The 13,201-nt window shown below is 40.0% G+C and overlaps 1 protein-coding gene across 2 annotated transcripts in view; it reads left to right on the top strand.

Moving 5' to 3' along the window:
• The window catches only part of Cfap299 (cilia and flagella associated protein 299), a 510,741-nt gene that overhangs the window by 492,581 nt on the left and 4,959 nt on the right, over positions 1–13,201 (top strand). The window lies entirely within an intron of this gene.

Here is a 13,201-nt window from a genome sequence, read left to right as displayed (position 1 = left end):
AGGGAGGGAGGGAGGGAGGGAGGGAGGGAGGGAGGGAGGAAGAGAAGGTAGACAGACAAGCATTCCAAGCAAGCATTCCTCTAAAATTTGGCAGATTATAAAAAGAAGTTTGGACAGGATTGAAGCAGACATTCCAAGTGGGAAGATCACTAAGAACAGATTTAGACTTGAGAGCAGATAGACAATCTAATCTGATCCTTGAGGAGTCAGGTCTTTTCATTGGGGGTACATTATTAGTGAAGAAGGGGTCTTATCTTTTATTTGTAGCTGGAATTCTTATCCTTCTCTCTATATGACTAGTATTTGAAAAAAAAGTGGCTACAAAGCCTGTAAACGTGGTTTTTGGCTATAATCTCAGCAACTTGTAGACTGAGGCAGAATTGCTAGAAGTAAGGCCAGCTTGAGGTACACAGTGAGCTCTTAGACTAGCGTTGGCCAAAGACAAACTCTGTCACAAGGCCAACAGCAACTGAAAAATAAATACACCTGTTAAGTATTCCTTTAGAAAATCTTTCATTAAAATATTTTAAGGACACGTCTTTTGATGATGGGTTTCATCCAGGACCACTAGTTAGGTCTTGTGTGCTTTCAAAGCGAACATCCCATCTTGGTTTTCAATTCTGTATCTGGGGATTAAAACTTTGAGTGACCTTGTTGCATGCTAGAGTTGCTTGGGTGTTGATCAGCTTTGGTGACTTTCTCTTTGGAATCCTTGTTTTTGACTTGGGTTTGTTGTTGGTGCTGTTCATTCATATTATAAAATCAGTCTAAAATCCAAAGGCAAAACAAGAATGAAAAGCATAAGAATTGTAATATGCATGGGGTAGAAATCTTTTTCTAAAGTTTTTAGAGTTATAAAGCCAAAACCTCATTTACTGTGACTTAATACAGATTCTATCATTTTGCAACTTGCTCAATAAATACTGGTGTAAAGAGTGAAAGAATGAAATTGTACAAAAAGTAGTGTTGATTGTAATCACATTCAAATGGAGGAGCAGATTTCAGCCGGACAGAACCTGCTTCCCTCCTGCATGTCAGTCTAGACAGTGGCATCCAAGGTTGCCTGAACCAGGACCAGTGTGAGCTGTTCTGGAGCCCAAATGGTCTCCAGGCATGGGCAAAACAGGCCACCTCATGAGACATGAAACTGTATGTTATGTTCCCACTGCCTTCAAAGAAAAATTCCCAGAAACTTCTGCACATGAATCCTCTCATGACCCATGGCTCATGTGCCTAAATGTGGCTTATCTGGATGTCTAAAAGTCTGGGAAGTGGCATTGATTTTTTTTAGGTGCCCATGCACCAAACAAAAAACATGGGTTCTAGGACCAGATTAGGAGATAGTGGAGAAAGAGCCAAGGAATGTCTGCCCAATGCTATGTCCTTAGAGGAAATGCTACTCCTTTCTTTATCACATATCTGTCCTTAGTGAAACCAGGACCTGGAAATTGTGTGAGGCCACATTGATCAGGAAAATCAGAGAGTTGATAAGTTTGGTAAAGGCTGTCTCTACAACAGGGTCTCTTTTGTAAAATGCTGAAAAGTGATTAGTTGGTACAGAAAGCCGACTGAGCAGCATTCACAGAGGTTTTCTCTTAGAAGCTAGGACGTGTATTTAAAGAAAACCTCAAATTACTAACAGCTTCACTAAGATTTTGTGGGAAAGAAGTCCAAATAAGTTTGAACAATATAATACTTAACCTATTTGACCTACATAGGAGCTCTGTTTTAGTTAACGGTGTATTTTAAGGATGTACAGCATGAAAAAACTGCATGGACTTTGAGTAATCTGAATTATTTCTTCATGTTAAAAGTTTAAATTGCAGGTTAATTTTATCTTTTTGATCTTCAGAAAGATAAAAACTAATGTCACACTGCTTTCTAGAATTGAATGCTGGCCTCGATGCCAAAAACAAACTTGAGGGCACTGCCCTGAGAGACTCAGCAACTTCCCCTGATAACACTCACAGAGAGATGTGAGGGCGTGTGTGAGTTTGCTTGCTTCATTTGTCTCTAGAGCCTCTCAGATGCACCAGCCTGACTCAGGCTCAACTGAGCCCAAGAAGAACAAACTTCAGTAGTGATCCCACAGCTTGTCCATGACCCGTAATTCAAGAAGCCTCTCCCTGGGAAAGCAGTACCCCAAGAGAGCTGGTACCCTCTTCCCAAATATAGGTAGGAGAGCACGGACTGTAAGTTTAAAGGCCAGGCATTAATCTAGCAGTCATGTCCCCTACATAATTTGTATCCACCATTTCAAAGTGCCCTGATGTTCTATGTTTCATGAGCCCAACATAACAATTCTTATAATCCTACCAATGAACTAACAAATACGATAATATGTATGTTTTAATAACTAGGAATTATGAGAATCACATTTTTATATTTAGTATTTCCTGTAATCATTTTACTTCAGTTTAGTTTTTCTGAATCAAACATTTATGTGATTGGGACAGATCAGGTGCTAGAAAGCATCACGAGGACACAGCTAATCCCTCTGTTCTTTTCCTTCATGTAATGTCTCTGAAGTACTTGATGCCTCAAACTAAAGAGGTCCCAATCAATGAAAGGTGGAAACGGTGGTAAACAGGATGTGCTTCGTTTGCACAACAGATGTACCCTCATTAATTCTGGAGTGTAGTTCCCACGAAACACAGTTGTAAATGGAAGCAGTCAGAAAAGGAAAACTGTGCAGGTCTCAGAGCAAGCAACATGAGTTCACGGGTTAAGAAATTCCAAATGCAGTTAAGAGATTGGTTGCATTGAAAACAGGACCACTGGCTTTAACCTCCCTGCAGCTGTATAACATCTGGAACAAATAAGACAAGTTTCTATTTTTGAATGAAGAATGCTTGTCTGAGTGATTCACACCCACCAAAATGTTTCCAGTATATTATCTTAGGGGGGCTGAGTGGGAGCACGTTGCGCTCACTCCTCTGCATTATCTGAGCAAACGGGAAGCGGGAGAGCATTCTTTTCCTTCTAGTTTTAAAAAAATAGGAGCAAAAGACAGTTTGCTTCAAGTCTTACCATACCAAGTGTGCATTAAAAATAACAGTATTTCACCCAGGAGGTAAGGCAGATCCAGTTGTATAGTGGCAACGAGGGAAAGGCTTTCTTTCTCAGGCTTACTAGCTTCACACCAACTTCCTCCTCCCCATCCCCAAAATGGAAGTGGCTCATAAGAACCCATCACTTCAAAAACTATTTAATTAATAGGTACTTAAGGGACCAAGGAGACAGCTCGGACAGTAAACTGCTTGTCATGAAAGCATGAGAACCCAAGTTCAACTCCCTGACACCTACAGATATAGCTAGGCATAGCAGTTCAGTCTGTAATTCTAAAGTCTGGGATGATCTCTGGCTGGCCATTCTAGCCAGTTTCCGAGATCCTGGTTCAGTGAAAGACCCTGGCTCCAAACAATAAGGTGGAGAGCAAATGAAAAAGATATACAGTACTATCCTCTCGCCTCTCCACACAAGTACCCACATCACACATTCACACACACATGAACTGAGCACGCATACCCAACACATCTGTACAAAGTATTCATCGAGTATCCCCTGAAGAAATGAATGAGTGAATGGTCCTTTTGGAAGGAAAATGATGATGTGGTGATAAAGAGTTCAGTGAATTATGCCACTGATGCTGAGTGTAGCAATGACAGTGGGAACTAGTGTAGCCACCAACCTTGTGAGCCAAAAATAACTTCAAGAATTCTCATCAGATGGAAGGTCTGGAGAATTCTTTATTTTTGTCCATGCTTCCAGATTTTTCCTCCTGAAATCAGAGAAATATATAATTTAAGTTGTTCTCCCTGAGAACATTAAATTAGAATGTAGTGATTTCTAAACACACTCACATAGCTTAAGTGCATATCTAAGATGACACTATTCACAGTAGAGGCTAGTAATAGACTTAAAATTTAGTAATTAGGAGACACCAAGAGGGAGACAAGGATGAAAAAGACCTCCACCTTTGCCTTTCAGCGAATTCTGAGTGCTCTTAGTTTTTATTGTTTTGTTTTGTATTTTGTTTGGGGGGAACAAGCATGTGAAGACACAGTATGGGTTAAAAGGAAGAAAGATTTAAGTCACAAAGCACCTTTGACCTTGGGCTAGGAGTGAGTGGAAGGACCAGTGAGAGGCATGAGGAAATGTTAGTTCATGGTGAGTGAGGAAATCTTAGCCCTGGGACAAGGCTAAGAATTGAACTTGCAGAGGTGGAGAGAGAAGGCAGAAAGGGGGGAAATGTAAGAGTTCATAGCCTCCTCTGGGCAGCTGCGGTGTGAATTCAGCCCCAAGAGATCATGACAAGGCTCCAGTGCAGAGGACTCATGAGGACCCTGCTCTGTTCTTGATAGGAAATGGAAAAATATGCCAAGGCTTGTACAGAAATAACAGGATGAAAGTCCGATCGTAGTGGTTAGAAGGCGTAGAACCGAGCAGCCTGGGAGGAAAACCCATCAGGTCCATCAGGGCTCTAAAACACACTGCCTTCAGTTCCCCAACCAGCCTGATCTTGAGGGCAATAGTGCAACTTAGAGAATATGTATTTACCTAAGCAAGGTTTTAGAAGTTCTCACTTTACCCAGGCCTCTGAAAAGAATCATGCGCGTGCGCTAGAGTAGAAGTTGTCTATAGCTGCTCACCCAAGTGACAGGCAACAAAACAACCAGTGTAAGTATGATATGCAAGACTCCGAGGCATATTGATTCTGTTCAATACTGGGCACTAAGCACGAGGTGACATGGCCACCCTTTAAGGACCTTTGCAAGTCCGGCAGTTTGTAAGGCACATGAGATGCTCTCATACACCCTGTGTGGTGATTTAGCAGGATGCAGGTCTCCTCTCATTAAGCATCAGGGCCCCGCACTCCTTTGAAGACGGGTCACAACTGTGTATCCATAACAAGGAGCTGCTCTCCACAATAATGTCTTACTAGCTGCTGTCTCACTGTGCGTGATAAAGGAACCACATTCATTCCCGGAAAGACAGATTTTAAGTCAGCATTCTGGATTGTAAGTGTTTTAAGTCACAGTTTAATTCCTAAAGCTACACAAAAAGATGATTAAAGGTGCTATCCTTGTTTCAAGAATCCTAGCAGGAATAATCCCCATGATGCTTCTGGATGATAAATCACTATAGTTTTCCTTAGTTGTTTGGACCATTATAGGAAAGCAGGGAAGTGTCGCAGGATGGCACCTGCTCGTGCTGTTCTTGCGGCCTCAGGAACCTCTGTATGAAGCATATCTGCCCTGAGGATCATATAAACAAAACCTACAAATCATAAAGTATAAACTAAAGGGGGACCGGTGTCTGACTGGTTTTGTTTTGTACTGCTAGTGCTAGCTGTTACACCCATGTGCGGAGGGCATGCATTGTCATCTGTAGAATGAATACTTCGGGACATTAGATACTTGGTAAAGCAATGAGGAATAGGGCCAAAAGTAGCCTCCGAACCTTTAGAGGTTGACTTCTGAATTCCTTAGAATCTCAAGCATGGATGAGAGTGGCAACCATTTTAGTAGTTTTAGATAATTGTCTATCCTATTATATATTACATATAAATTATTATATATTTTAGTACATAATACATATATGCTAAAAATGTGCCAACCCCTTTTATTTCTGTGAACAACAGAATGCTAGGTAAACAAGATTTTAAGTTAAATAAATGTGTCAAACAAAACCACCTGCTTTCAGTTTTGCTTTTTTAAAAAAATTTAACTTAATTTGGATGACAATTTCAGCACTGATATTGCCATTCTCCTCAGCTCCAGAATCTACCACCCAGTGCTTCTTGCTATTAGTAGGGAAGGTGTTAATTGCCTCCTTTGCTCTGCCTCAGCATCTGAAATCATTGACTCTAATTTCCTTGGCACCCAGACCTAAATATCCCAGCCCTTAATGGGCTTGAAACTGCTGTTCCCTAGATGGAAGCCTATGGCATTCTTACACCCTTTAAGCAGATGGTTCTAGTTTAATATCTTGGAGCTTGATGCCCTGGGGAAAGTCCTCAGTTTGACAATCTGTCTTTTACAAGAGCCAGGTGCATTTCCTTCCGATCACCGCAAACAAGAACCAAAAGAGAGAGGTGCTGAACAGGCCAAGTTTAAATGGCCCTACAGCTCCTTCTGTCTTCAAGAACGACTCCTCAAACTCCAGTGCAGAGCTGGCTCACCCTGGGCCAGGAGAGCAAAGGACACTCACTGAATCGGCAGCTCCCGTCTTTGGTCTTTGGCTTTTCCTCAAGAGGCTGCCTGTGAAAGTTGCTTTTTAACTATGGCACAGTCACAGTTATTAAGTAAAGCTTAGGTGTTGCCAACTTTCTGGGTTAGCTGCCTAAATTACTGAATATTTGGTTGATTATAGCCCTAAAACACTCACATACGAAGTAGCTTTTAAACTTTTCTCCCTTGGGCAGTCACCTGGAATATCTAAACTGCAAGTCCACCACATATAAATTAAGTATTTACTCAACTAACTACTACGAAAATCAATGGCCTTAAGGAATCCATTAAAAATTGCATAATAGATCTTGGCTTTTATGAATTAAAACTCCTAAAACTTAAGTGCCATGTCCTCCTCTTGACTGGCAAAACTGATTTTAATTTTATATGCAGTATTTATGGAATGAGCCCTAGAGATAAGCACAAAAGTTGTTAAATGTCCAAGGCATGAACTCACATACGAAGTATATATATAACACAAGAAAGGCAAACTGGAGAAAAGAAAAATATCAAATCTATTACGGTGAATTATTTATAGCTCTCAGCTTTGGTAATAATAATAATAACCTTATAATGATGATTACTTTGTACAATCCAAGTTGAATATCATCAATGATATTCAATGTGTATGTCCTAATAAAAAGTAAGAAAATTTTCCAAATTACCTTCTCATCAGAAAAGTAGGCCTATCACACGATGCTCAAGGATGCTAGAACCAGTAGGCCCCAGGAAATCGGGAGGCAGAGATCCCCGGGGCAAGCCCAGGAAATCAGGAGGCAGAGATCGGGGGCAAGAGCTTCTTGCTCACTTTTCCACAAAATATATTATCAAGCATGAGGAAGAGTAGAGAGTTATTTTACTGCCCAACAAAAAGCTTGGTAAACATATCAAACACCATAAACATTTCTTCTATGATCACAAAGATCTGATTTCCTTTCTTTTTCTAAAATACCTTTTTATGGAGATTGTTCTTTGACGTTTTCAGTCATGTGTAAAGAGCAGGCATTCAGACTCTCGAAATTGCCCCCTAATCTCCCTACCTCTCTCACTTACTGCTGTCTTCCTATAGCTCTCATTCCCACAGGCGTGACTATTTTGCTGTTGTTATAATTGTTTAGTTTGGTTTTGTTGAGATTGAGGTTGACTTGGATCAGTTATGCGACCATGAGTTTGGCAGTATCAGTGGAGCCTTCTGGGCTCTACAGTGAATGAATAACTGTTGAAGGACTCTGCTGTTTCAAGTCACAGTCCATCATGTCCAGACAGCTCTCCAAGCTCTACACAAAACGGAGGACTGTTTTCTGCAAACACTCTCTTCCTGCCGCCTATATGATAATTAGGTATTATGCTCCCATTCATATGATAGGACCTTGCTGCTGAATACAAAAAAAAAGCCCACTGTGAGCGCTTATTAGGTGATGCCCCTCCTAGAGCTGTCTCACTAAAAGTGTTCTGGGAAATCATTCTGTCCTACTTGGGGCCTTCTGAACCCTGCTCACTGCTTCTGCTCCCTTTGTCCTCCTAAGCAGGTGGCCAACAATCCCCAAGGAGAAAGGGGCGGTTGGACTAGGTGCACCTTTTCTTGGACCAGGCAGCCCAGTTAGAAGAAAGGGATCTAAAGTCAGGCAACAGGATTATACACAGACCCTGCCTGCTCCTGCCAGTAGGAGTACCACATAAAGGCATGCTCTCTGTTTGTTGGGTCAGTCTCTGTGGGCCCCTATGGGCCTAGGTTAGTTGAATCTGTGGGTTTTCTTGTGGTGTCCTTAACCTTTCTGGCTCCTTCAATCCTTCTCCCTCTGCCTCAGAATTCCTTGAGCTCCTCCTAATATTTGTCTATGGGTCTCTACGTATGTTTCCATCAGTTGCTGGGTGAACCCTCTCAGATGGCACTTATGCTAGGCTCCTGTCTGCAAGTATAACAGAACAATATTGTTAACAGAGTCAGGGGTAGGCCCACAATTTCTCTCTACCCCATCTCCTGCAGAGATCCCTGAGACTTAGAGCCAGTGGTAAAGATGACTTGCTTAGTGCTAATCATTCAACCATTGTTTATGCTTTCTACCTTACACAGAAATGCTTCTCTACACTCACCATCATTCGCTGCTTCTCTAGTTAAGGCGGAGAGAAGCATTAGTCTATAGGCAAATACATAAATATTTAGCAAGGAGCTCAAATTCATGACAATTGAGTTCAACAATGGTAGTGAGTTCACCCCTTGGGCCTAAGACCTCGTCGCCCATAAGTTTAGGACTGAATTTGCAGTATGATGTACTCACTCTTGTCCAGAGGATCTAAAACCCAACCAGAGAGTGGAAAATCAGCCCCATAACAACCATGCAGCCTTTGCACCAGTGGATACCATCTGCCTAGCAAGTCGGTGTTGTAGATTATTGAATTCACAGCTAGGTAGAGCCATTGATGTCTTTTCTCCCCAGTTTCCTGTGTTTCCTTGTGGCACTATTATAGTAACCCAATAGGGAGGAAACTTTCAGTTCAGTTCAAGTTTGATTTCTCTACTCCTTGCACCCAAGATATGAGATGTCTTCAGCAACAGGATCTCATCAGTTCTGGTGGAAATGACTAAAGCCTGTATTGTCTGGGGAGCTTCTCATTAGCAGATATTTACCTAGCACTGGTAGTTTTGCTTAATAGCCCACGGCTTGTGTGAGCAACAACATTCAGGCTTGTAGAATATCTCTCCTCCTCATCCTCTTCTTCTTCTTCCCTTCTCTTCTTTCTCCTCCTTCCTCTTCCTTTTCCTTCTCCTTCTCCTCTTCCTTCTCCTCATCTCAGCTTACAAAATAGTAATTTTATATATGATTCTTTATTATACATTCAGTAGCTGATGGACATCTGAGCTGCTTGCATTCTTAGCTATTCTGAGAGCAGTAGACAAATACACATTAGCAAGTATCTCTATGCGTTCCATTGGACATATGCCCAGGAGTGGTGCCAGTTTCCCTTCCCACCAGAAAAATAGGAAATTCTCTTATTTCTCCATATCCTCTCCAGTATTTGTCCACATTTGATTTCTTGATAACTTCCATTCTAACTAGACTGAGATAGAATCTCAATGTAGACTGAGAAAGAATCTCAGTGTAGTCTTAATTTGCATTTTCCTGATTGCTAATGATATGGAACATTTGAAAACAGTTTTTTATCTATTTGTACTTCTTCTTTCAGATCAATGGCTCATGTTTAATTGTGGTTTCTTGATATTTATATTTTTAACTCATTATATATTCTAGATGTTAACCTTCTCTTCAAGGCATAGCCTGCAAAATATTTTCACCTGTCAAAGGGCTATCTCATTACTCCATTGACAATTTCCTTTGTATTATTCAAAAGCTTTTTAAATAGATCTTATTTGTCAACCTACAGTCAAAGACCTGATTTCTAATGAAAATAAAATATCAGAAATCATTTGAGTGAGATATGGCATCACGATAACTGTAAGACCCATTACCCTTGAAGGAATTATTTAATTTTTTATTGAAAGGAAATTTTATGCAATATATTTCTATGGTGGTTTCTCATCCCACAATTCTTCCCAGATCCTCCCCCATACCCTTCTCTTTCTCTCTCTTTCTATTAAGAAAACAAATGTGAAAAAAGAAAAAATTTAAAAAGAAAAAATCATAGGAAAAACACATACTCACATCCCCTAAAAATGCAAAATAGAAGGAACCCATAAATATACCTGCATAAGGCCAGAAAGACAAAGATATAAGTAATTAATTCTATTACTAAGAGCAAGGAGTTTTTCCCCCCTTAATGCAGACCTATTCTAAAAGCAAAAATCGTTTGGTTAAAATATAGATACTTTGTAAAGCATTAGTTAGATATCCAATGATGTATGGTTACACTGTCTCAGTTTACAGTCACACTGGGACTGCTTTGACACTGCCTGTTCACTGTATACTATTTGTTTCATTTTAAAAACTATTTCTCAGATTTGTTGGTGTTATTTTTAATTGTGCTTTTATTGTTACTGGAAATGAACATTATTTTCATACAGGTGTTAGAGTCTTATGTTTCTTCTTTTTAAGTTATCTTATGTATATAATGGTTTATGGTATAGAGAAGCTTTAAATACCACTCCAAACTACACTGATATCTCTCTTTGAGGTTTATTTTCTCACTATTAATATTAGAACTTTGCATTCTATGATGAGGAATCATTTATTTGTATTTTCTTCCAATTTTTTGGCTTGCTATTTCCATTTAAAGTTGTAATTCTCGTAGGGTTTGGTGGAATGAAGATAGCCTCTCTTTGTTCAGTCAGCAGTTAGTGTTCAGTATTTTATAAACCTTGGTCTCATCCCAGTGTGGGGTGTGAATAGCAATGGCTCACATAGACTAGACTCGTCTATTGGAATGCTTGGCCCGTAGAAAGAGGCCCAGTTAGGAGGTGTGGCCTCGTTGGAAGACACGTGTCACTGTGGAGTCAGGCTTTGAGGTCTCCTATGCTCAAGCTCTGCCCTCTGTGGCACACAGTCTCCTTCTACTGCCTTCAGGTCAAGATGTAGAGCTCTCCCTCAGCTCCTTCTCCAGCACCGTGTCTGCCTGGGTGCTGCCATGTTTCTCACCATGATGATAATGACCCAAACCTCGGAAACTGTAAGCTAGTCCCAATTAAATGTTTTTTCCTTGTAAGAGTTGCCATAGTCATGATATCTCTTTACAGCAATAAGACCCTAATGAAGCCACCCAGGATTTCGTATTCTGTTCTATCACATCCTGTACTTGACTTGGAAGTCTGTTATTCTTGAAAGCTAGCAGTAACTGCAGTTATTTGTTATTGTTTTTGTTATTGTTGTTGTTGTTTTAGGGATTTTATTTGATTATTTGTTTTGGGTTTTCATTTTGTTTTGTTTTTTTCACAGCTTCTTTGCAAGGCTATGAGTTTGAAGATAAAACTTACGAGATGCTGACTTTTCTCTTCCAGCTGCCTTGACTGCTGTGGCTATACGTCTTCATGGTTGCTTTAAGCACTCTTGAGATTTGTTAGTAAGAAGCAATGTCTCAAAGAACAGAGAATCATAATCCCTGTGAAAATAGAAAATGAATACATATAATAGAATTTTAACTGACAGGCTAGTAAGGAACCAGTAAGATATTACTAATAATGTCCAAAGGATCATTAAAAAAGGAGAAGAAGAAATGACTTAAGTTAAAGAGCTTTGAGTACTCAGCCATAAACAGGCAGGCGTCATCAAATCTCTTGCCTCAGGACTCAGGGAACAGAAAAGAAGGCAATAATAATAATAATAATAATAATAATAAAATCAGAAAACAAACAAACAAAAATAGTGTAAAAGCCAGAGGGGATGGATGGAGGACACCAAAAAGCCATGGACTTCTAAGTCAACAGGATCAACATGGATATGAAATTACAGAGAGTGAGTGGGTCTCTCATGCTTATTCGTTCTCTTGGACTTGTCAAATTTCAATGTGTTAGCTTTTTATTTTATCTTATTATATTATTTTGTTTTATTATTATCTCTTAGAAGTCTGTTTATTTTGAGTGAGAGTCAGAAAGGGAGTAAATGCAGATAATAGGGGAGATGAGGAGGAATTGTGAGGAGAGAGGGAGCGGGAACCATGAGCAAGACATATTACGTGAGAAAAAATAAGAAACGACTTATACTTAGGATAAGAAACATTTTGCCCATTTCAAAATTCCTCACAGTTTTCTGCAATAGGATCCTGTCCTCCTATTATCATAACAGTTTCATGAAAAGACTACTTGATCATCAGATAGAGCTGGTAACATTGTTTCCCCATAATTTCTTACTCAGCCAGGGAAGAACTATTCAACAGAACAAATGCAGCTGCTTCATCAACTTCAAACCATGTCAAGTTTTACCTTTTGTTGTTGTTGCTGCTGCTGCTGTTGTTGTTTGAGACAAGGTCTCACTATGTAGACCACGCTGGCCCGTTGAACACCCAGTGATCCACCTGTCTCTGCCTTCCAAGTGCTTTGAAAACCATGCCCCAGTTTTCAAAGACATGCAATGTTGAACAAATTAGATATTAAATTCTTCCTGGGAAATTTGTATGAGGAATCTCAAGTTGTTCTTTTAAAACTTCGATTTGTTGTCTCAATAGTAAGAAATCAAAACCGAAAAAACTCTCTTTATGAGAGTCCACTTACAATTATAATAAATGTAGATAAATCTCTCTCTGATGAATCTCAAAGCTCTTTCTGGTAGTTGATCTGTATTTTGACTTAAAGGACTCAAAAATATGTCTAAGTAACCTAAAGATATTTTAGGGACTTCAAGCAGAGAGAGAGAGAGAGAGAGAGAGAGACAGAGAGACAGAGAGACAGAGACAGACAGAGACAGTGAGCGAGAGAGCGAGCGAGAGAGCGAGCGAGAGAGCGAGCGAGAGAGCGAGAGCGAGAGAGAGAGAGCGAGAGCGAGCAAATGTTAAACATGGTTTAAGAGCATTGGTTTTAAGTCAAGGTCTTATGTTTATAATTTGTAAAATTATAAACTTCCTTGAAAAAATGATGTTATTCATTGATATTATACAAATTAATAAATGGCCATTGAAAGCAATGGAACTTATTGAGAACATTGGAGCCCAAACAAATTAGAGAGAGCCAGATCTCCTCTGTAAATGTTCTATGTCACTTTATGAGAGTAGAATCTAGACTTAATCCTGGTAACAAGAGCTTAACTCCATCTACTTTAGAGGCTAAGGCAGATGGGTTTCAAGGCCTGCCTGGGCTACAGAGTCAGGTTGAGGTCAGCCTAGGGAACTAAGGAAGACTCTGTCTCTGATATGGATACAGGCAGATATAGATATTGATAGAGACAGAGATTTTTCTGAGGGTTACAAGGAACACCTAGGACTATAGCTCACTTTACAGGACCAAAGCAGGAGATTCAATCGCTAGAACCCTAAGAAAATAACAAAAGGAAGAAGAAAGGAAGGAAGGGAGGGAGGGAGGGAGG

The sequence above is a fragment of the Grammomys surdaster genome, unplaced genomic scaffold (assembly GCF_004785775.1).
Source record: "Grammomys surdaster isolate TR1022 unplaced genomic scaffold, NIH_TR_1.0 233, whole genome shotgun sequence".
NCBI lineage: Eukaryota > Metazoa > Chordata > Mammalia > Rodentia > Muridae > Grammomys > Grammomys surdaster.
This window is presented reverse-complemented; position numbering and strand designations above follow the sequence as displayed.